Below are 23,621 nucleotides of genomic sequence, written 5' to 3' on the forward strand. Positions count from 1 at the left end.
TGGGTACGGAGAAAAATGGAGATAGTGAAGTTGACAGAGAGGAGGAGAAACGACGAAGTGCTGGGCATGGTGGGTGAGGAGAAGAAACTTCTACATGAGATACGGAGGAGACAGAAGGTATGGATGGAAAGAAAATCATGAAACAAAGGTACAATTTTAAAACTTTTCGACCGATTTTGGATAGTATTATCCGAACTCCAATTCACACTTCCTTAGTATCTGTAGCTAATTAAGGATGAGTGATAACCACCTTCCCCTGTACATGATTTTCTACATTTTAAGTATATACCACTCGAGTGGAACTCAACTCCACAGTGACCTTCCACGTGGGGCCTGATTTTATGCACAATGATTTGGTAAGTTTCTGCCTTGGCTCTCGATCCATTGTGCGTGCATATGTAACCTTCATGTCAATTAATTTTAGTGGAAGGTCGCCAGAAAAGGGTGAAAGTTGATTCCTGGACTAGAAAAATTATTTTGACGTGCTTTTCTCTAACTTCTTCACACCTGGTCATCTCCCGTGCCAACATGTGATGAGTTATCCTCCGCATTTGGATGTCAATTCTAGAAGAACTCCATCATTATAAACAAAGCATTTCGCCCTCTTTAACGCTGCGTTTCAACGGCAAAGCATTGGCTCTAAAACTGTCTTTATCTCAATTTTCATGTCTTAGTGCTTTTCGGTAACAAATGATGGGACCATTTGAATTTTCCCGGAGTCTCAATAGTAATACCAACCATTTTGGACGTTATCTTGCCCCCTTGGTGAGGTCTTCCCGTACACACATATACGATCATATTTTCCGGTTCGAATTTAATCCATCATGACTGCTGCAAAACATAAGGATGGCAATATTGAATAATAAGATTCCTTTAAAGAATCATATTCTGCATTTTCTACCCGTCGGCAAGACTTCTTCACACAAATAAAAAAAAACAGGAAAGCGTTCTATAATATGGAATACGGGGTATTAAGATTCAATTCGATATCTAAATAACAAATGAAGGGAAGCCGATTCGTTAAAAACCACGACGGAGAGTGTAATACACAGCTTTTACACGAATAAGATTGGACGACGCTGGAGACTCGTAAAGTACATGGTAGGCTTATATCGAGCAATTAATAAAAGATATATTTCAAAATGACTCGAAGAACATCGTCTTAAAACTGCACTAGGTGTACAGGGTGGCTGGTTTATAAGCAGATATTAAAAAAAGACGAATAAATTCTATATTAACTGTACTAATTTATTGAAATTGATATCATGCATACAGTATTACATAAGAATAACGATGTATACTTTAAAATTCAATGTAAGCGTCTGTGGCATCGCCCATTCCTCTCAAGTGACCAGGTATATATATTTTATAATAACTAGTTACATTCCAGCCACCCTGTATATCACTGTCCGAAATAAATGATAAAATAAGAGAGATACTTTTCCCGCACGGATAAATATATTAAGTCGTTTCTCCCCAGAGCAATAAAGGACTTAATTACATGCTAGGTCGACTCAGGCAGTCAAATCTCCTACAACGCACTCAAGAGTTTTATTCACTAATTCTCTGACAGGTTAACGTCTGGTGTCATAACGCCTCCCACAGCACGCCCATTGAGGCGGCTTGCGTGTTAGTATGCAAATGTAGTTAATTACGAGAACGCACCTCCAAGTCCGGATGGAGTGCGGAAACGAGAAGCAGAGAAATTTCTGATGGCTAATGTTGTCGCCACCAATAGAACGAAAGAGGATTCTCCAAATGGCCACCAGACGTATTATCACCCACCGCGCATTCAAACGGGTTTACAAAAATTGCCGCTCGCGCCGCTGGTGCCATAACGATCCGATTTTCAAGAAGAAATGAGCTATAATTAAGACTTTGGCAGAATTTTATATTTGTGATTACATAATCGATCGAGTCCATAATATTTCAATAGGATTTCAATCCATAACATTTCAATGTCTTTGAAGTGTTATGGAAACCGATTAACCCTCTATTTCCCAACGTTGCCTGTGGTCGGCATAAAACATCATTTCGTAGAATTTTTTTCGCGCTTCAGAGTGAGCCGGTAGCCCTGCTAATAGTTCAGCAGTCTTCGTCATAGATAGCAGCATCTAATGAAGCAGCTTTCATTTTGATGTGAGTTCATTGTTTGCATACCACGGCAGTTTGAACATGGCGGACCGCTACAACGACCGTCCCCAGCAACTTCGTACATGTAATTAAATTTTAAGTCTAGTAAATATATATATATTTTTTAAAATAAATGATGGTTAAAATGTTATTATGAATGTTTAAAGAAGAAAATAACATATCTGTTAAAAATATTTTATGAGTCTAGTTGTCATCAAGAAAAAGAAATAATTTGGAACAATGAGGAGGTTAAATGTTCCCGGGGCGGCAATACACAAGTTTCAATGGGACGGACTAAGGTTTTCTATTATGCAGAGATGCATATAGAATGCCCCTGTTCGTCCGCACAACTTTATTTCTGTTGCCACTTCGGGTGCATTTTTATCAGTTTTCAAAACCGTCCGCAGCGCGGCGATGAATTCAGAGTGATCCATTTATTCTCAATATATTAGCAATAGAGTACTTGCATACGCGAGGAATGGCATTGACGTGCAGTGAATTTACTTGATTATATCATCAGAAATTTAAATTCCGGTCTTTCTTATTTCCATGGCAATTTATACGCTAGATGATATTTGGCCTAGCCGAGTGTCTGCCTCCAATTCTTCCGATCTTCTTCATCCTCCTCGCTGACTCTCATTCTCCTCATATCAATGATCACCTCAACCTTACATCTTTTTTTTTGTCGTCCTCGAGGTCTTCATCAATCGTCTTCCATCGGGGTTTTCTGTTCAGACTTGTTTTACCTCTTTGCGGTCCAGTTTTTTTTTACAGTTCAAGCAGTCTGGTCCAAATTAATTGCTAGGGAAAAAAACAAAAGTCATTTGATTGTTGAGTTTTTAATTTTCTTGTTTTATTGTTAAAATTAAAAATTCACTGTTTGATTTATATTATGCAAGTTCAATCAAAGAATTTATTCGTTCAATTGTATTAGGCTCAACTATGTGGAAGTTAATACTCGAAAATGAAAAGGAGACTTCGTTGATTTCCAATGATTTATTTCGTCCGTACGACATGTTTCGAACAATAGAGGTACTTGATAATGACCTCAATGGTTCGAAACATGTCGTACGGACCAAATAAATCAGTGGAAATCAACGAAGTCTCCTTTTCATTTTCCAAAGAATTTATTCTTTTAAATAGTTGTATGTGTGATGTCTCTTGAAACATCGAAAACAGCGTCTTGCGATGTAGAACTCAACTCGATGTTGGACCACAAAGGGCTAATAGGGTCTCTTTTTCTCGTCTCAGATTTGAATTCCGGTTAACAGACCTATTTTAGGCTAATTTTCCCCGGGAATTCGGATCCCTCTGCCGTCAGCGACGCGAGTGGCGACTTAAGTCAACCCATTTATACGTGCGGTGGGTAACACCACATGCTGTTGGTGATTGGAGTTTCCTGTATTGCGATAACCGTGGTCGTCGCTATCAAACAATGCGCGCTCCGATGGGCAGCCTCAGATGCGATTGGATATGTGATCGAAAAGGATGGGAAGGTTCGCGACCTCTTCCTCTTTTCTCTCTCCCCCCCCCCCACCCCCTGCTTCCCTTTGTGCGCACGCGCCACTCACCCCACTCCAATCCTGCGCAAACAGTCCCACACACCTCCCCCCAAAAAATCTCCCCGAGGTGTCCATCACGTACGCACTTCTCAATCCTCATCCCTTCGGACGTCAATTCACGGCGACTGTTTTTTTCGGGGAGGAAGTAGTGTGAGTAGGAAGACTTCTGGAGGGGAGGAGGGAGGAAGGGGGAGAAATCAACCCCCCTCCCTCCAACCCATCCTCCTCCCCGTTTCTTGACATCCGAAACCTTATGCCGCAGCAACGAGCCCTGATATTTCACTTCCCATCTTTGACCCCGAGATATTTCGTCATCCACAACGGCGGCTCTGCTCCTACATACAATATATTTATCTCATTTGCGCCTCGTCTCAGTTTACTCTGAACTAGCGACTGACGGCAAAGCAGTCCCGTTGTTTCCGACTTGGCCAGACGCGGAACGCTTCGAGAGAGAGAGAGAGAAAGAAGCGGATCGAGTAGAATAACAAACTGACCGGCGCGACACCGAAAAATGGGGAAGAGGTCCCGAGATTACAATCTTTATTTTAGTGTCACCCATACCGAATGCTCGAAAGGGTTGACACATAAATATATGTAATTATTTACATTAACAGCTTCTTAATATTCGGAAAATTTCGGACCAGTGCGATCGATAGCACGGGAGAAAATGAAATTAATCGATATGACTTCATATAGAAATAAGGAAGCATAAACTTTCAACATAATTTGCATAGATTATCTGTATAAATCATGTTGAATTATATATATTACAAAATTATATTAAAATACACCGAAGCTATGGCCAAAAATGTTGAATTTAATTTTTAAGGGCTACATTCCAAGACACTAATCAACGTTAAAAATTTGAGGTCGAGAGAGAGAGAAAAACAAACATAATTTATATTTTTATATTGGGAAAAAATTTGTCCACTACATTGATAGTTTTAAAAAATTCAATAATTGCAAATTTTCAGCCAAAGAATCCTAAATAAATTATACATCTTTAGTAGAATTATGTTATATTGAAGCATTATATTAAGTTTTGACATAAAACAGAATTCTGTAATTCTGATAAAAATAATTCATGCAATGCATAAATTTTAAAATAGACTACGAAATATCCACATTGAAATAAGAATATTTAACCTTAAAGTGGAAAAACCTGTGTCGAAATATGAACATATTACACTTTTACCCAGTGGATTACAAAAACCGGAAAGTTCGCATTCTTTAACTACACTCAATTTACTTCCTGTCAGTTGCGATGTCGGACTACATTATCAAAGCTTTTAGCATAATAAAATCGTATTTCCCAACTTGAAGTATAGATGATTATTTGAAGTTTATAATGAGCAACTAAATCAGAAGACAATGTTTTTTTTAAATCAAATAGCCGTTGTACTTTGTCCCGTTTCCTTTATCGGCAGCAGCAGTTGATGGCCATAACTCCATTCTTTACTCTTCTAGTCAGTTTTTGACAGCTATCAAGCCCAAAAATGATGGTTCGGACTATAAATATAGCCTTCTAAGAAATTCTCTCCGTCAATATTGACACTGGCTCGTGAATGAGTCACCCATAAAGTTATAACCAATAGATATAAATAAGAGGAAATTCGATTAAAAATCAAACAAGTGAACGTAAAGAATGCAAGGCATAGAAGACTAACTGAAACACGTTTCCAACAAGAAATCCTGAAAATCTACTCAGAATTATAATTTACTCAATTTACTATACATTTTCAGATATCTTGAATAATTTTAATTTTAGGAAATATAAAATGAAATATCTCAGGATAGTACGAGTTTTTGGGCAAGAACTGTCAAGCATAAGTGATCGTCTCTCATCTGAGAAATAAATATTATAAGCAGGTTTACTAATTAATAAAAAAATCAAGTGCGAAGCGAATGTATTAGAATATATGAGATATATATTTTGCTCATGTAAAGCTATTTCAAGGAATAATAATTTCTTTTAAACTATTTTTAAATGTTGGTGACAGAGGAGGTTTTTCATTTAAATGCACCTGTTAAAACACTTACTAAGATGACCAATTACTTGTCCATCACTGAGTAGAAACTAAACCCCTAATAATTATCCAAAACTCAATAAATCCATCATAAAATAGTGTAGTTACCACCCAAATGCTGATAACAAATTAAAGTTTCGATTCACACCAGAGACGGATAATGGAAATAAATTTTTGCAAGCCGATATTTTAAACATATTTGAAAAAAATGGATTTTCTGAGAATATTCAGAAAAAAGTCTAACAAAGTTAATATCGTCACACTAAGCCACAAGAACCACTGAGCCAAAAACCAAAAGCCTCAGCCACCACTCCTCGGATCAATGTTGACTACCGCACCAAGCATAGGCGGATCCAGGGGGGGGGCACGGGGGCACGTGCCCCCCCCAGACCCTCAAAAATATACAAGATTTTTAATACGGTCCCATTATCATTGCGTTCGTTTTGTATTACGAGATATCCTTGTGCCCCCCCCTGAACAAAATCCTGGATACGGCCTTGCTTGTGCCCCCCCCCAGAAAGAAATCCTGGATCCGCCCCTGGCACCAAGCTTTCAGGATGTGATATATTGAAATAACAGAATATCGGAAGTGGATGTGGGATAGGTAGGATATAAGGCATCCGCCCGATGTTTCAAAAGAAAAATGGTCGAACATTTTTAAGCAATCGCAACAATATAAATTTAAGGGCAAATACTTCCGCATTTACGTAAGCGTCATTTCAAAAACTCCAACACCAGAGGGCAAGGAAGAAGAGATAAGGTTTTGAGCGCGATTGCATCCCATGAAGTCTAAAGTGAAATACGTTCACGGTGATAAAGCTAGATTTATCTTATCTAACAAATCTAACATCGTGAATGGTGACGTGAACCTTTTGTTAGAGCTACAAGTAAAGATAAACATAATAGCTGTTATCAACCACAGATAGGTTTAAAATACTAGTCTGATTGAAATTACTGGCCAAGCCAGAAGTGTCATTCCGTAAAAAATCGATAAAAATATAGAAAGAAACCTCGCAAGTTACAATATTTTATATTGACCATACGTAACGTATACTAAAGTCCACCAGTTAATGCCATAGAAAGAGTGGAGAGCCCAAGTGAAAGCCAATAATTCTTCTCTCGATATCTTCTTTTTAATATTTTAATAAAAAATACTAATTATAACAAGTTTCGCGGTTCTTATACATAGCACTGGAGTTTTTAGGAAACTCCCTTGATCGCGGTTTTTTTTTAATTCCTCTCCATGAGGCCTCCAAAACTCTATCCTGAAAATGAAAAAGCCTTCAGCACAACTGAAAATTAGTCAAACTAAAGCAAATAGTCATCTTTCCTACATCTCAAATAAGAAATATAGTTCAAAATAGGCTATCGAGCTAACGCATGCAATGCTAATGACGCATGTACTTTCATCATTCTTACGAATTACTATCTACGTTTAGTTCACATTTAGGCTTCTATTAAGACGTGCTGAACAAAGATAATTTCAGTAATTTTGTGCAAGCCTGAACTGAAATAATGAAACCCTAGTTTTTGACTTAGGAAAAATATGATCAAATATTTTTTGAAAGTACAATGGAGGAAGGGTGGGAGACAAAAATAGGTTATACAAGAGAAGAGCGCTAAATGAAGTCTCCAGAAGAGATTAATAACTGTGTTTATGAATATGGAGAGAACAAGTAGGTTCGGAAATTAAAAGATTAGCTGATGGAAAACTGGAGAGATGCTGAGTCAAAAGAATTTGTCTGCTGATATTGAAACAGAAGGAAATGGGAAAATACAGTTTTTTCCAGTAATTTTTCTTAGATTCTTAAAATTTTCATACAACTTTCTACTCAATAATATTTTAATATTACCAATACTTTTTCGATACGTTTAGCGTAATAATATTCATGTAATATACAATTCCGGATTGCTCAAAAATAATTTCCGATTTTAGAAATCGGATTTTCCATCTCTTCATGTATTTGTGACGATTGAATTTTTAAATTTATAGAAATTGTACAAATAATTGTTATAGGCTGGTTCCTGATAAGCACATTAAGTACGTAAGGAAACGCCAGATTTCAAATTAAGGACACAAAATTTATGCCAGCACAAAGGCAATAAGGAAGAACATGTATTTGAGTTGATTTTGGGGTGACTATTCAGCGAGTTCACACAACCGCATTGCGTTGAGAGCTCTGCAGATAGCCCTCACCGTGCGTCCGAAGATGTCTTCGTTTTAGAGTCAATACCAAGCAACGGTTCCGTAACACTCGCAACACTGCCCTCCTCTCACCTCCGCTTTAAAAAAACCCTCAAACTCCTAAAGCCTCAGTCATAAAATTTTCCCGGTTCCATTTCCCTTAGAGAATAAGGGACCACTACACCCTCATTTGCCACTATTGACATCTCCTCAACCCAAATCCACTCTTTCATTCCCCCCTGTTCACGCCACTTTGAGACCTACTTGAGTGCCCTTCAGTAAATATGTTCTAGACCCCAATCCAATGGTGACCACACAATCCAGGAAATTTTAAGGTTAGAACTTTCGCCTTCATTCTTTAATAATTCCTTGAAGTTCACAAAAGAAATAAACGGATTTTCTAATTTAAAACACAAAGAATTAACTTCTTCCATTGTCTCACTCATCATTTGGTGATCTGCCGCTCAACAGGTATCCAGTCATTGGGGATCGTTAATATATAATATCAATACAGAGGCAGTCTCTTCAATGTTACATATCTCATAGTTTCATCGCCTTCAGAGTTTAAAATCGAGTTAATGAATGCCTTCCCACATGTACTACACCACACTAATTCAAGTCATGCTAAAACAATAGCAAATTCAAAGTACTGCATCGCAAACTTTTTTGATGCTACGGACTAGTTTCAATGGCTACAGCGTCATTACAGAGGCTTACAGCCGTTGAAACTAGTCGGAAGCATTACTAGGTTTGTGGAAGCGTAATTTATTTGCTTTTTTTGCTCTGAGTATTACTTCGCTCCATCATGTAACGCTGAAATCAGTTTATTTGAAGTTATTAGAATTTTTAGGTAATCTTGAGATATGGACAAAGAAAGTTTATAATTTGTTCTTCGCCAACGTTTTGGCAAATGTATTTGTCATCCTCAGGGCTTGATACTTCATTGATAAAGTCGTGGATAAATAACAGCCACATACAAATTTACATGATTTAGTAAATTGCTAGATAATTTGTGAATTGTCAAACGGTTGTTCTTATCAACGATTTTCCCATTGAAGTTCCAAACCTTCAGGGTGACAAATAAATTTGTCAAAAGGTTGGCAGAGAACTAAATACAGCCTTTCTTCACCCAAACCTCAAGATGGACCAAAACATTCTTTTGAAATCAAATAAAGGAATTTTCTTGTCTCTATCAAGCTCTCCAGTATATCACGCTCAAAGAGTGTCCCATTATGTTGCATACATCATGACCTGGTATTTCCAAAAGGAACGATCAATAAGATGAAATAAAATATGTCAAGTTTTGTGTATGATCTTAGGTTTTCCCAGCGGATCAGGTGCAGAAAAGTTTCTCGGGTTTTCCACAAGTTGATGTTTTCCATGTCTCCCAAGGTTTCGAGCAGCGACTTGCTGTCCATCCTCAGGGGATCTTCCGGAAGTTTTGTCAAGTTTTGTGTTTACTGTGTGTTTCGAATGCAATATTTGGAAAAAATAATAAGAACTTAAGTTTGTGCTACATATACATTTAAAATCCGCTATCTAAACCTATCTGCTGAGTAAATACAATTACGTTTTACAATTACTGCTGAGAGAATCCAGCATATCTTTGAATAATTCACGAACTCAACAACCAAAGAGGTCACTAAGAAATCTCAGCTAGACCGAAACTGAAAATTTAAAATACTATTTTCTCATTTCAAAATAAGTGATTAATAAAAAGACAATGAAATAAATTTCATGGGAAACCATTCTAGACCTTATATAGATGAAATCGTATTACACTGAAATATGGCTTACTTCACTCATGAGAAATATCAGAATTTCCAAACATTTAACCAAAATACCGGTGAACTTTCTTAAAAATCAGAAGCGGCTCGAGGGACTCTAATGGTGCAAGGAACTATGAGATTAAACATTCTATTAATTTGGCTTTATACATAAGAAGACAACAGAATATAGACATATTAGTGTTCCATGTTCTGAGGCAACAAAGGATGAGACAGCTGACTTCTTCATTCGATATTGCAAACTATATGTTCCGGTTTAAATCACATGGATGTCCCAAGTGCGTCACTTGACGTCAATAACAGCAAATGGTCGACACTGATTGATGCCTCGTGTGCAGCAAAATTTGTGCAATCAAGTCTTCCCGGCGATGTTGTCGCAACACAAAATGGAATGCTCAGCACTCTAAAATCATGTAAAAGCATATAATTAATAAGCTTATATGCAAAACATACCCCTATACGAGCACTTATGGCAACATCGAAACTTAAAATTGCACTAAATAGAGCTAGGCAGACAAATAACCTCAAAGATACTTCTAAAACCTATTTTGATACAATAAGGTCATCAAAAGTGATTTGACTATTTTATCTCCACAAGAGAAAGCAGTAAGAGAACGATTCGAAGGTCAAGCATAATTCAAGATATAATCATTATTACCGACCTAAGTTAGATGAAATGCAAACCAAGTAAAAATTCGATAAGTATGAAATCATCAATAATTCTGCGTACAAATTATAATTGTTAATTTCGGCTGAATTTTCAATGTTCTTCGTCCATGCGCATAAAAGGTCACCAGCACATATTAATTTACAATAACCACCACCTGGGTGACTTGAAACATTAGATTCAACAAAAAACGGGTCGGTATACTGAATATTCACAGCAGAGAAGACAAAGCATTCATACTTATTAATCAGAAAAATAAACATTTAGGTTAAGCATAGATATAACACCAAAAAATTTTAAACCTCACTGCAGATGGATATCTCAGATAACGACTAATGTGAGCAGACGATAAAGAAAAACAAAATATAAATGATTTTCAAAGCCATCAATAATTATTTCTTATTCAAAAGTGGGCACGGATTTAGAGGAAAACATAAAATTGGGCCGTGACGTATGAAAGCTCAACACAAACGAACTGCCGTATCGATATCGAAAAAAAGAGAAGTATCATATTTTTAACTAACTTAAGACAAAGTATCAAACGCCAAAATTTCTTGAACCAATAAACGGGATCAACAAAGCTGTGTGATATTTATTGGAATTTTTCTATTAATTCGGAATGGTAACCACAGCTATGAAACTTATCCTTTATATCCATATATGTACTATTGTCACCTTACTTACGATATAGTCCTTGGAGATCGATAATATATAATATCAATACAGAGGCAGTCTCTTCAATGTTAAATATCTCATAGTTTCATCGCCTTCAGAGTTTAAAATCAAGTCATGCCTTCCCGTCCACAAATTTAAGTTAACACATTAATGTACATACTACACCACACCAATTCAAGTCATGGTAAAACAAAAGCAAATACAAAATACTGCATCACAAACTTTTTTAATGCTACGGACTAGTTTCAATGGCTACAGCGTCAACACCGAGGCTTACAGCCTTTGAAACTAGTCGACAGCATTACTAGGTTTGTGGAAGCGTAATTTATTTGCTTTTGTTTTATTCTGAGTATTACTTCGTTCCACCAAGTAACGCTGAAATCAGTTAATTTGAAGTTGGATGAAGGATGTTTAGGTAATCTTGAGGTATGGCAAAAGAAAGTTTGTATTTAATTCTTCGCTAACGTTTTGACAAATGTATTTGTCATCCTCAGGGCTTGATACTTCATTGATAAAGTCGTGGATAAATAACAACCACACAGTAATTTATATGTAAATATAAATAAGGTAAAAACTTTCATAATTTTATGGCATCGGGAGAAAAGGTTACGCAACGCACGGAACATTCGATGACGTGGCTGAACCACAAAGTTAAAAGCATGTAATAAAGCGGAGACAATCGCTGTGAGCAAAGCGATCCTATACTTGACGGGTAACATAAATGTGTGCCGTTCACTTGACATTCATTGTGTGTTTATACGGGACCATAATTTCACCCTCTTGCCTCTCCTCACCCTGTCCCACATAACCACCCTGAGGAGGGACCCTCTAGCCCCGCCCACAAATAAGCCCTCAAAAGGCCCTCTCCTCATCCCATCGCTGCAATCCCCGACTACTCACGGACTCTTCTTTTCCCGCCTCCGCCACTCGCATTCACACATCTTCCTGCAGCCGCCAAGACGCAAAGGCCGCAACACTACATCCCCTCTTTCATTCCGACGGCCTAAGCGAACCGCGGGAAATGGTATTTATACGGCAGAGTAAAAACATGGACGGAGAAATATATATCGATGGCTAAGTTTTTACAACACGTATCTCAAAAATAGCAACTTCTCAGGAGATCAAAAAAAAGATTATTTTTTTTTTACTTGTACACTGAAATCGAAAACCAAAAGTTCATAAAACTGAAAAAGAAGCATTCATTTGCAAACAGAGAGTTGTTGTTTGCTTGTATTTTATTATTTAGTGTTAGTACACTTGGTTTAAGATACCTGTCTCAAACCGGCCGAATTTGAGTTACGTGTTGTTAGAACTTAGCCATCGATATGCAGTGTTCGTACGGCATAAGGCCATCATCTGATTTCTCATCGGCTCTACTAAATGTGTGTGTTATCTACATTGTTGGAGATCATAGGTGAAGTATTTATAGAATTCATGATTGCAAGACTTCAAAGCGATATTTATCCAACTCTGTATGAAATGAAGCTTACACAAACGGAAGTCCGCTAACGTAAAAATTTACTGCCATGATAAAAAATTAACATGAAGTAATATAAGGTATTCTTAGGCAGTAACAGATAGCATCCATTACGGCAGTAACTTTTTAATTTTATGTTTCGTCGGACAACTAATTTTAAGTGCCACTACAATTTCGTTTAAAAAATTTTATGCGCCAGGGAAAGCATTTATTTGAATTTTAGGCGGAATATTAGGCAGTTATTAACAGAAAACAATAAAAAAGTTTCGTCACTTCCTACAGTATTCTTATGGCAATTTGAGAAACTTATACAGTTATATGTATTCGTACGGCTTATTTCATGGGTCACTTCTCTTCCATTTATAAATTCAATGAAATGTTGTATTCCAGGGAATAAACATACAAATGCAATTAAAAATCATTCCGATCGACGGGCTAACGTGCAGGATAAAATGGTGTATAACGCCATCGGAAGCGATTGCTTGGCATTCATTATAATTATTGAGTAAAAATTTACGGTATAAACCAAACATTAGCCGTCCAAATAACGTTATGTATTCGGATATTCCGTCCTGGACATCTCGGAAGCTACGCCTCTGCCCTTGGTAGTTCCTTTCTTGCTTTTTCTCCAACACTTCTCATATCTCCATTCCTCTAACCCATTCCCTCTCCTCACCTTAGAGACCAAAACCATCCTCAGCCTTATCGATAGCACTAAACGTCAATCTTCGGATCTGTTAGCAAAATCTTCCCATACAACTGTCCCCTCTTACGCCAGAGATACTTTCGAACTTCTTAAACTATATTTCTAGAACTATATTTCAGTCGCAAGCATCTCCAGATGGAAAACCGGATGTTATACGTGCTCTTTGGGTATAAGAAGGATTGTTTTTGAGCTGAAAGATTTAACATAAACTATGATGTCCTCAGTCAAATCATACACACTATTCAAACTGAAAGGCTATATAAATTAAGCACTTCAATTTGATTATTTATGGCGTATTTCAAGTTTCTCTCCAGAGTTATAAAAATCAATCGACGTCCTATCCTGGACGTCTAGTTGATGATGCATTTTCTTAGGAATCAATGGAATTAGAACCGAAAAAGTGAATCGGATTAAACATCCGGACCATTGGAGACGAATCGGCCCATCATCTCTGAAAATAAAGAAAGGTGATCCTCTCTGTCCCTGAGTTGACACGCCTCCTCTCTGAAGGCCCCTGGCGGTGCAGCTCGAGGGCCCCGCCGTACCACATAGACCCCTCCCCCCTTCCATCCCCCCAAACCTCCGGTCTCATCCCATTTCTCACCCTTCATTCAACTATCCGGACCGTCGACCCGCATTCTTACGTGAATGGTGCCATCCATGATGTTTTCCCGCCAACTGAATATTTCACCACTAGTAAGAGACTTTACGACATTGTTGTTCTCTCTCCCAGCAAACTCATTTCGTCATCATAAACATCATAAGCCATCAATTCCAAGATTGATTTGATGAAGCTTTACACTCCCATCTCTTATCCGTTAACCTATCCTCTATATTATTTCTACTGTCTAGATACCTTTTTCTCAACTTATACGCAACCAAACTCTACAAATGAGGTACCAAAATGCACAGAATTTATCAGAGAACATGCTACGGCATATCTTACTTCCTATATGTTGCTATTGTTTCCTAAAATTGGTGTTTACAAATTTAAAAAACCGATAAAAAAAATAATTGATTTTAAAAAATAATCGATTCCGGCAAGATTGTCCTCATCCCAAGAATACCCCACCATGCCTTTTAATTTGACTCGCAGACAATTTCCCATTAAGGTTTCCTATGCGATGACTATTAACAAGGGTCAGGGTCAGGCTTTGCAAAGAGCCCTTTATTCCTGCCTGACCATGTATTCTTTCATGGCCAACTTTATGTAGCATTCTCTAGGGTGAGATCTTTTCAAAATATTTTTGTAAATATTAAGGAAAACGATAAACAAGTATTAACAGGGGATAGTGTAATAACTTCCAATGTTGTGTTTAAAGAGGTCCTCTGACCTCAATTTGCACATGAACATTCCAATTGAATTTGTACATAAGACCCTGCCTTTTTTTCTACATTTTAAAATTAGAAACGCGCCTATCCCTCTGTGGACCTGCATTGAAAAGAGCGGAGGAAGCCTGCTGGGAGCGGGCGCATCACGCTCGTACATACAAATGTCTTCTTTTTACATCCGTAATAACTCATACCAAGTAATTTCTTCGGGCCGACCATAAAAATAGCTTTTTTTTAGCAAAGGAATTCCGTCCACTTGTCATTCGACAATGGACTCGTTCACCATGATTTTCTTATTGTCAATTGTTAAAGAGTTTGAAAAATAAAGAGACACGCATGTTTCCGTTTTTTTTTGATCCGTCATGATGTCGCCTATCCGCAGCGAAATATTGACGGGCTTACCCCTTTCGCTGAGAATTTCACGACGTCACTGACACTTGCCGAGCGGCAAACCGCTTCTTTGCTACTCCTCGGCCTCGCGTATGCGTGGTCTCACGTGATTAGTAGTAATAAACATTACAATGAAAGATTCTTTCCGTCAAGGATTGGGTCTCTCTGAACGTCTGAATGAACCAGAACTTTAATGACGTCACTAACTTATGAAAGTTGTGCGGCAACTTTTTATTTCATTTTCAAGTTCTGGGAAAATGATGAAGACTCTTCCTCGTCATAACTTATCATTCTCTTCCACCTACCGAATAATCTTATTAAATTGACATTTTGGGAGTCAGAGTGAATGACACTGTCCTCATCAGTCTATTATGCCTCATATGATGATGTGCTCCATTAGGTTGTCTAGTCTTCTTCTACGGCTGTTTAGGGCTTCAAAGGGCATCCTCCATCATTTTGAGCCCTGGTTGTAAAGTGCCGCATTTAATCTTAAGTAAGACGATCCCGTTCTGCATCATTTGAAACCTACAAATCGAAAATTTAATTTAAAATTATAAAAGTAAGCACAATAGCCAGTAACTTCCGAGAGGGTAGTGAAATACTTTCCAGTAAATACTTTTGATAAAATACTTGAAAAGTCAATAAATTATTAGCACAAACGTTATATAGAGTACAGTATTCCGCTTATTATAATATTTCCGGTTTTTTGTGTATTCCTCCGTTAAAGGCTTCCGCTATTTCTCATTGATTTAATCGGACACTTTCTTTGGGTAGGTATTCCAAGACCACCTCCCACTGCCACAGAAAGGTTTCGACAATTTTTCGGAGTCAATACAAAAAATAGCCAGGTTTTCGGCCTCATGTGAGATGCCCGGACCGTACCTGCACCGGAATCGGGCCGTGGGAACATTCCGGAGGCGCCAAGGAGCAGAAAAAGGGCCCACACATAAGCACATGCAGGCATTCATAGAGGGCCAAGGGGTGGACTTTGGAGAGAACATCCCCAAACCAGGAGAGAAAAAAAATCCTCCCCACAACTCACATACATTCCTCACGACTTGCCATCCCTCATTCGGATGGTTAGAAGAGAAAGAGAGAGAGAGGGAGGGAAAAAATGGAGGATGGGGGAGTGTAAAAGGGGAAGGAGGTAGAGGGTTGGAGGGACTTTTCGGAGAAAAGTGGAGCCTCCCCCCTCCCACTCTCCGCGGTAGTGAAAGAGAAATTCTTCCCCTCCCTCGCTCCTGAAGGGATGCTTGGAGGAATGGAGTCCTGAGCCAATAGTGAAGGACCGAACTCGGTTCGACACTATATAGAATGGAAGGGGGATGGTGAAAAAAAAGGGGTGGGGTAAGGTCTTAGCGTGGTTCGTGTGTGTGTGTGTGGGGCCGTGCGTAAAAAGGCGGCAAACATAAACAGGTTTGTGTTGAGGAAGGACGCCCCGCCCCCCTTTCAAAAACCCCCAGAGTTTAACTCGTCCCATCCCCAACCTCCCTCCGCTCCTCTCGCGGAGATGAAGGCGGCGGCTGACGCCTTTCGGTGCAAGTACACTCTCCATCGTCCCGGAAAGGAAACGGCAGGGTTACAACGGGAGGGCGCGGTTCACGTCCGAGGCGTGACCGGCGTCACGTGCGCCCCGAACTTTTGCCCCCGGGACGAAATTTGCCTTGGCCAATTGACAACCGGATATACTCCGGTAATTAACATTTTTTGCTGTGTCACCCAAACACCTCAGCCGCCTCATACAGTACATAACATATATTTTACCTCGTGTTCTTGGCACTAACCTATATTGACGCCCTCGGAGGTGGCAGGGTAAAGTCCTTGGCTGCCAAACTGTAGGCCGTTGGTTTCACTCCTACCTGGGTAAGATTCCAACCCTGGATATATGGTTTCCTTTTATAACTCTGTTGTAAACTCTCTTGAAAATCCCAAATGGTTTGCATATAAATAAATAAATTGTTCCAAATTTTGATCCTTTTTTTCATCCCTCACCCAATTTGCAACATCACTATCGTAATTTTGCCCCTATTCCTCGCACCACTCGATGACTATTCTTTGTTATTTATTTGTAAATACTGTTGAATATCTTTGTTATTGCTGGTTGTGTTGCTTAATATTATTAAATTGTTTCTCCTGTAATTGTAGTCCTCTGTAATTGGATTAAATAAATAAATAACTAATCGCGCCTTTCACGGCTTTAAGCCAAACTCTTCGAAATATTCATTTTTAAATTCGAAACATTCGTAGAGGTATAAACTAATTCAGTGAAAAAATTGCTCAAGCACCTATTTGATTCGACGTTTCCAAAGTGAATAATAACTAATACTCCTTACATGGATTGATACTAGTGTAATAATATCGTCATAATTAATTTCTCCGTATATTTTGAAAAAACATCATCCTACACAAAAATAAATAGCTCACCACGAAGAGAGACACCTGAACAATTTCCACAAAATGTATTTATCACCAACGACCAAGTAATTATGCCATCATGATGTTGCCAAATATTTTTGTCACATTCATTTCATCCAAAATTTGGTTACAAAAACTTAAATAAGTATTTTTAAATACGCTGCAGGAACAAGAAATAAAATATAAATTAATATAAGGCAGTTTTAAAGAGGCAACATTCCACTTCCATCAGGCTGCTATGCACTGAAAACCGTAAAATAAACTGGCTGCCGCTGATTATATGTACGTCGAATGACCTCAAAACGAAACTCGCACACGAAAAATATTTTTTTCGCGATTAAAAATTAAGAGAAATATCATTTTGAAGTCTTATGATCATGGATTCTATAAATACTTCACCTATGACCTCCAACACTGTAGATAACACACATTTAATCGCGCTGATGAGAAATCAGTTGATGGCCTCACGCCATGTTAATGCTGAATGTATTTTTCTCCGATCGTACTTAGCGCAACAAGGAAAAAATTGGGGTTTTCGTGCAAATGAGAAGTATTTTCGCCAATAGATACAAATGAAATGAGACAGAATGAAAATGAACCAGTTTCTCAATGACCTCTACAATAACAAAAAAATAAATCTCGGATGATTTTTCCTATTCAGCGCGAACCAGATTACACGGTTAAATACGAGTAGTGGCCTTCACCAAAAATAAAGACAAGGACATGACAGCATTTAAAACCATATACACACCTCTGAATGTACGCTCCAATATTGGAAATCATTTTTCAACAGTGGAGTTGTACGTGCACGCATGGAAGCTTGTACGGAGAAGAAAGGAGCCAAAAGCTTTGATGAAAACAATCGCAACAGTTTTTTGTCCTCAGTTTATCTATTAAATTAATATTAAAGGGATCAAAATAATCTTATCGCTCATATTACGATGCAAAAATATTGCTCACATTACAGACACCAAAAAGTGACGTAGGTACTTCAGCGATTAACGATGAGAAGCATTACGCTCATTGCTCAGAAAAAAATTAATTTTAACTCATTTATAATGAAAATGTAATCCCTTGGCTATCAAGCAAGCTCTCTTAGGTTATCACACATTTTCAAGAATTGAAATTTCCTGTTTTATTTGAATACAAAAATTTGCAGTTGCTAAAGCATTATATTTAAAGTGGTAATACATTTGAATGTCCTGATTATAGATGAAGTTGATATTGATAACTTAAGTTGAAAAGCCTTATTGGAATTAGAATAATCCACTCCACCAACTTAGAAAAATATAAGGTAATACCTCCAATACAAAATAGATTCTAAAATAATCAAAGAGCAAAATCCTTACTGAATATCATATTGAAATCAATTTAAAATTGTCCCGATTATGGTAATTCCACAAAATTTTTATTTTACAATGCGTCATTTTTATTCTTCCTTAGTTAGTAACAAAGTCCATTCGATTCATTGAAGTCTTAGGCAGCATCCGATAATTCTTGCTGTTTACTTACTATGATATACATGCATTCGATAAATTTAATAACGAAAGCAATCAGTATCAAATCGCTTTTAAAGATCCCAATCAATTTCGCAGCAAATACCAACTTTATCGACACCTCGTATTTCATGTTCTGATGATCAGGATAAGAGACGTCCGATCACACTGCCTTTTCAAACTCAGCAAAAGTTTACAATAGATTGCATATAATTACATCGCAATTTCTGTCTTTACACAATAATTTTGGCAACACTAATAAAGACAATAAGGCAATTTTTATAAATCCTGGGAAGAAAGACACAGCATTTAACGAACGTCGACTTGATACATTTACGTTTAATTCTAACCATACACAATTTTCAGGGACAAAATTATATTATCTCGAGATCATTTGGGAGATGTGATAGGTATTTTAGAAATTTTGCAATTCAAACAAGATATCATCCCCGATTCTATTACCGCCTTGAGCCTACTGCTTCGAGGAAAATTACTGCTGAAATCCGGCCATAAAACGCGTTGGCTGCTTTATTAATGCAGGAATGAGGCGTTTTCCTCACACGAGATTTTCGCCACCGCGTCTCTAGGTCGTGTGACAACTAGTAATGGCTCTCTTCGGCTCCATTCAAATCCACCAGGAGACCATTTTTTTGGAAAGGGTCACTGAGGTGAAACTAGGCACATAGTCGACAAATTTTGGGTCAACAAAAAACAATAATTCTCTGTTCACGACGACCAAGGATCCAAACTACAACTTACGGACAAGAAGTGAACGCCTCAAGCATCTTCATTAATTTTGAAAAGTCGTTACGTTACGAAGCAATAGAAATCGATCGCTAATCAAGGAATTGCTTAATTAAGGAGAGAGCAGTTTTAAATTACAATAACAGGTACACAAGCTATTTGATATGTAATGCCTAAACGTAAATTTAATCGAGCACTGCATTCTATATTTTGGATACTTCTAGGTTTAAATATAGTAAAACTAGCTTTGGGAAAACGGACCCAGACTATGTCCGTATGATTCGAGTAAGGATAGGAACCTCATAAAATAATACTTAAATTTGGGTATTAAGAGTGTTTCCTGAAGCTTCTTGTTATGAAAACTTTCTTCGCAAAGAAAAATTCTACACTTTCTTCACTTAATATTCCTGTGAAAAAAACTGCAAATTTCCATTCAACAATGTAATATTTCTGACTGTCGTTCGTTCAAATCTCATTTATTTGCAACTCGGCAGTGCAAGAAACCATTTCATAATCAATGGTCTGACTCGGCCATCCCTAATGTAAAAACTATCTGAGGACATGTCTTGTTCAGCATCAATTTCCCAAGTATAAATAAGTTTTCAATTGAGATCATTCTGTATGGAGTTTCGATCAACAAATTATCATTCACAAAATGGTAATGCCACTGCTATAAATTTCAATAACTAATTTATTTAATGCATTGCGGTTTTCACGAATAAGCTTTCCTTGGCGGGAAATAATCATGAAAAAATTACTGTATCAACTCTACTCCATGATCACCCTTGAGTCATATCTAGTTCACGGCATTATTCATATAGCGGCCGCAGTTCATCTCCACTTAAAAAGGCCCTTAGAACGATTTTCTGCTGGCCAGAGAAAAATTAGAATGGTTCGCGGGAATAGATGTGCCGTTATTAATTGTTCCCACCGTTAATACTGGAATTTAAGAGAATAAGAGTTCACCTTTAGCTCAACAAAACTATATCTTAGAGGAAACGCTAAGGATATTTTGTAAGATTTGTATGATTCTCCAAATGGCAGTCTGCTAATAAGCATGGAAAGGGATCGATTGTTTTTTGTCGTTTTTTGGTACGTGAAAAGCAGTATATAGAGACTTTGAACATACTAATCTACAAAAATATGCAAACGATACAACTGCCGACACAAGTTACATCTCATTATCTACAGAAGAGCGAGCAAAGATATGAGTCTATCATTATATCAGCCACTAAATTTCACAAAGAAAATACATCAACCGTCAATTTAATCCATAGATAATGGACAATAGAGAGATAATAGACAAACCATTTTAATCCCATCGGTCTAAGTATCTTTTAACAATTTAAATCGAGGATAGCACTATTGAACACTATTTAGTTCGGTAGTATTCGAAAATCACGACATATTACCCGTACTTATTTCAGGCACAAGTACCCAGTTCTAAGTTGGATACTTGGTCATTAAAGCCGAATTTCCCTCCACCGAGAAAGATCTTAAGAACATGCAGTCATTATGCAATAACGTTTCGAGCTAATAAATTTGCGTAGAATCGCTCTCGTGTCGCCACATGTGGTGATAAAATATCATTTCAAATAGCATTCAGTCACTTTCTAAACGGGATGAATTCTCTAACGAGGTACGAAGCCAGTGATATCTACTCCAAGAAAATTTGTAAACTATGATTCCAAGACACAAATGGTATTTTTGAGAGGAGGAAAACCTAAAATGCGAGTCGAATACTACGGGCACTTTCCATGATCTCAACAGTTAAGTAAACAGTGTGTACCTAGACAAATTGAGTAGGCTCTTGCAATCCTAAACCTTGAATGACTGATAGATACGTAGTTCAAAGCATGGGCGTACCCAGCGATGGGCAGGAGGGGGCAGCTGCAATGTCTTTAAGGAAAATAATATTTTTTCAAGCAAATAATTTTAAAAACTAATAAAGAGCTGTTAAAGTATCCTAAAAATGTTGATTTCATTCACCTTTTCCATTCTTAAATCTTACCTACAACTTGAACAACCATGGCTTATACCCCTCCCCCTAGTTTTGAACCTGGGTACGCCCTTGGTTCAAAGCGGTTTAAATGACAACAAGTACTTTCGAATCCCTAAGCAAGAGGGGGGTGGGTTAGCAGCAAAGAATGTTAGATAAGAGGGGAAGAGAGAGGAAAAGAATACGTTGTAAAGATCAAATGAAAGAGAATAGACCCGATAGTGAACTCAATCAAATTGACCGCGCAGGGAGGCCGGAATGATACCCGAATCTCCTTTAAATGTAAACCCACCGTCACCGGTAGAGAACTCATGGTAACACATCTCGCGACAAACAATATCGCACAAACTAATTCGATTAAAATCGGGAATACAATTATTGGGCATTCATTTCTAATCAAAGTTCGACCGGGTCAAACAGCCACAAAGAGCGTAAAATATACCTACTCCCTTGAAATTTTACTCGCAATATTCGGAAGAGAATAATATTTTTCAATTGGACAACCGAAAGGAATGGCATTCGTCGCAAGAGCACGTGGTTTTCTCTGAGAAAGGAAAAGGATCGGGGCATGAACTCAACGCGCGAGTGGACATACGGCACACACTGCGGCTCTGACAACAACAAATACTTCCTTCCGAATCCTCCTCCCAGTCCAACCTATTTCCCTCCCTCCCACCAACCCCTTACCTTCCGGTCCCTATCCCCTGAACTTCCCCTCCCCCCCCCCACAACACTGGACACCTCTTTCCCTCCTGCGAAACAGCCTTTTGAGTGAGTGCCGGCTCAAGCCCAAAGAGGGTGGGAGGTAGGCCCCCACGCACGGGAGGGCGGCGGAACTAACCTTCCTCAACGCGCAGCGGGCCGCGCTCACCGAAGACACGGACGATCCAGTGGTCCCTTGCCGGGAAGCGAGGACTCAGTGGGCGCCCAAGTTCCTTCCCGCCAAAGTTCACCCGGCGCGGTGAGGTGCAGCGATGATGACAGCCGATGGATCAGCGACGGCGGCTCCCGGGTGAATAGAGTTCAAAGGTGCACTATTTGACTCGGGCACTTCAGGTCACGGTTTACGTAATAAAACTAATTGTAGTTCTCTTCTCATCATTACACTACCGAATATTTCTTCTATTTCTTCCGCGTTGCTAGAGGACAGACAAGGTACGGAACAAAATTAGTTCCTCTAGCTTGAAACAGATACGAAAAAACGCAGTTTATCGATCCGTAGACTTCCCCACAGACTTATAGTAGCGCAAGCATTTATAATACACGAACACAGTTGACCTCACGCTCGAATTGACAGGTCCAAAAAGTCAACGGAGACTTAGTCTTGAATTAAAAAATTAAAGACACCTAGCAACTCAGTAAAAATTAACATAAAATTTTCGCAGACTTTACCGGTTTCTTCGTACTGAGCAGTTTAGTCTTCGATTAGCTCGTCCGATTCTTTTTCTTCTTCTTCAACGATGGAAAGTTCACACAAAGTTTCCAAACGGTCCGAAGTCGTAAATATTATTTTAAAAATCACCTATTAAGTCTCTTCAACTGGTCGATTCGAGTAAAAAAATATTGGACGACACAAAAGCACAACTTTCCGAGAGGTGTTGTCCTTTATGGGTATCAGGACGAGAGGTTGAGGAACCACTACGAGGAAGAAAAAAAAGAGGACCTCCTCACACAAGAGAGAGCACGCGACTGACTGGTTGCAACCTTCCTAGATTGCAGCTGAAGCCCAACTGCGGCTCGAGCGATCGTGTAAGCCCGTGAGATAGCGGCGAGTGTGAGTGAGTTGGGCGAAGAGGAGGAGGAAAAGAGAGGAGGAGGTGGGGGAAGCCTGAGGAGAGAGGGCGGAGGAGGAGGGGGAAAGGGAGGAAGGCCAAGAGGCATGCGTAAAAAGTGTGACGTCACGGAGCCGCACAAGTTCAAATGATCGCAAAGCCATGACTCGCGGCGTGATGAGATTAATCCGTCATGGTGACCAAAGGGCGGGGACAGTCAATAATTTAGGAAACAATTGAGGAGTAGTGAGCGG

The 23,621-nt window shown here is 38.5% G+C and overlaps 1 protein-coding gene across 1 annotated transcript in view; it reads right to left on the minus strand.

The window, feature by feature from the left end:
* LOC124157183 (monocarboxylate transporter 10) overlaps positions 1-23,352 on the minus strand; it is a 115,084-nt gene extending 91,732 nt beyond the window's left edge. The window contains exon 1 of the mRNA XM_046531713.1: positions 22,437-23,352. The gene's annotated coding sequence lies outside the window, so the exon portion shown is untranslated. The remainder of the gene's footprint in view (positions 1-22,436) is intronic.
* Between the last annotated feature and the right edge of the window lie 269 nt (positions 23,353-23,621).

Source organism: Ischnura elegans, chromosome 4, assembly GCF_921293095.1.
Source record: "Ischnura elegans chromosome 4, ioIscEleg1.1, whole genome shotgun sequence".
NCBI classification, from domain to species: domain Eukaryota; kingdom Metazoa; phylum Arthropoda; class Insecta; order Odonata; family Coenagrionidae; genus Ischnura; species Ischnura elegans.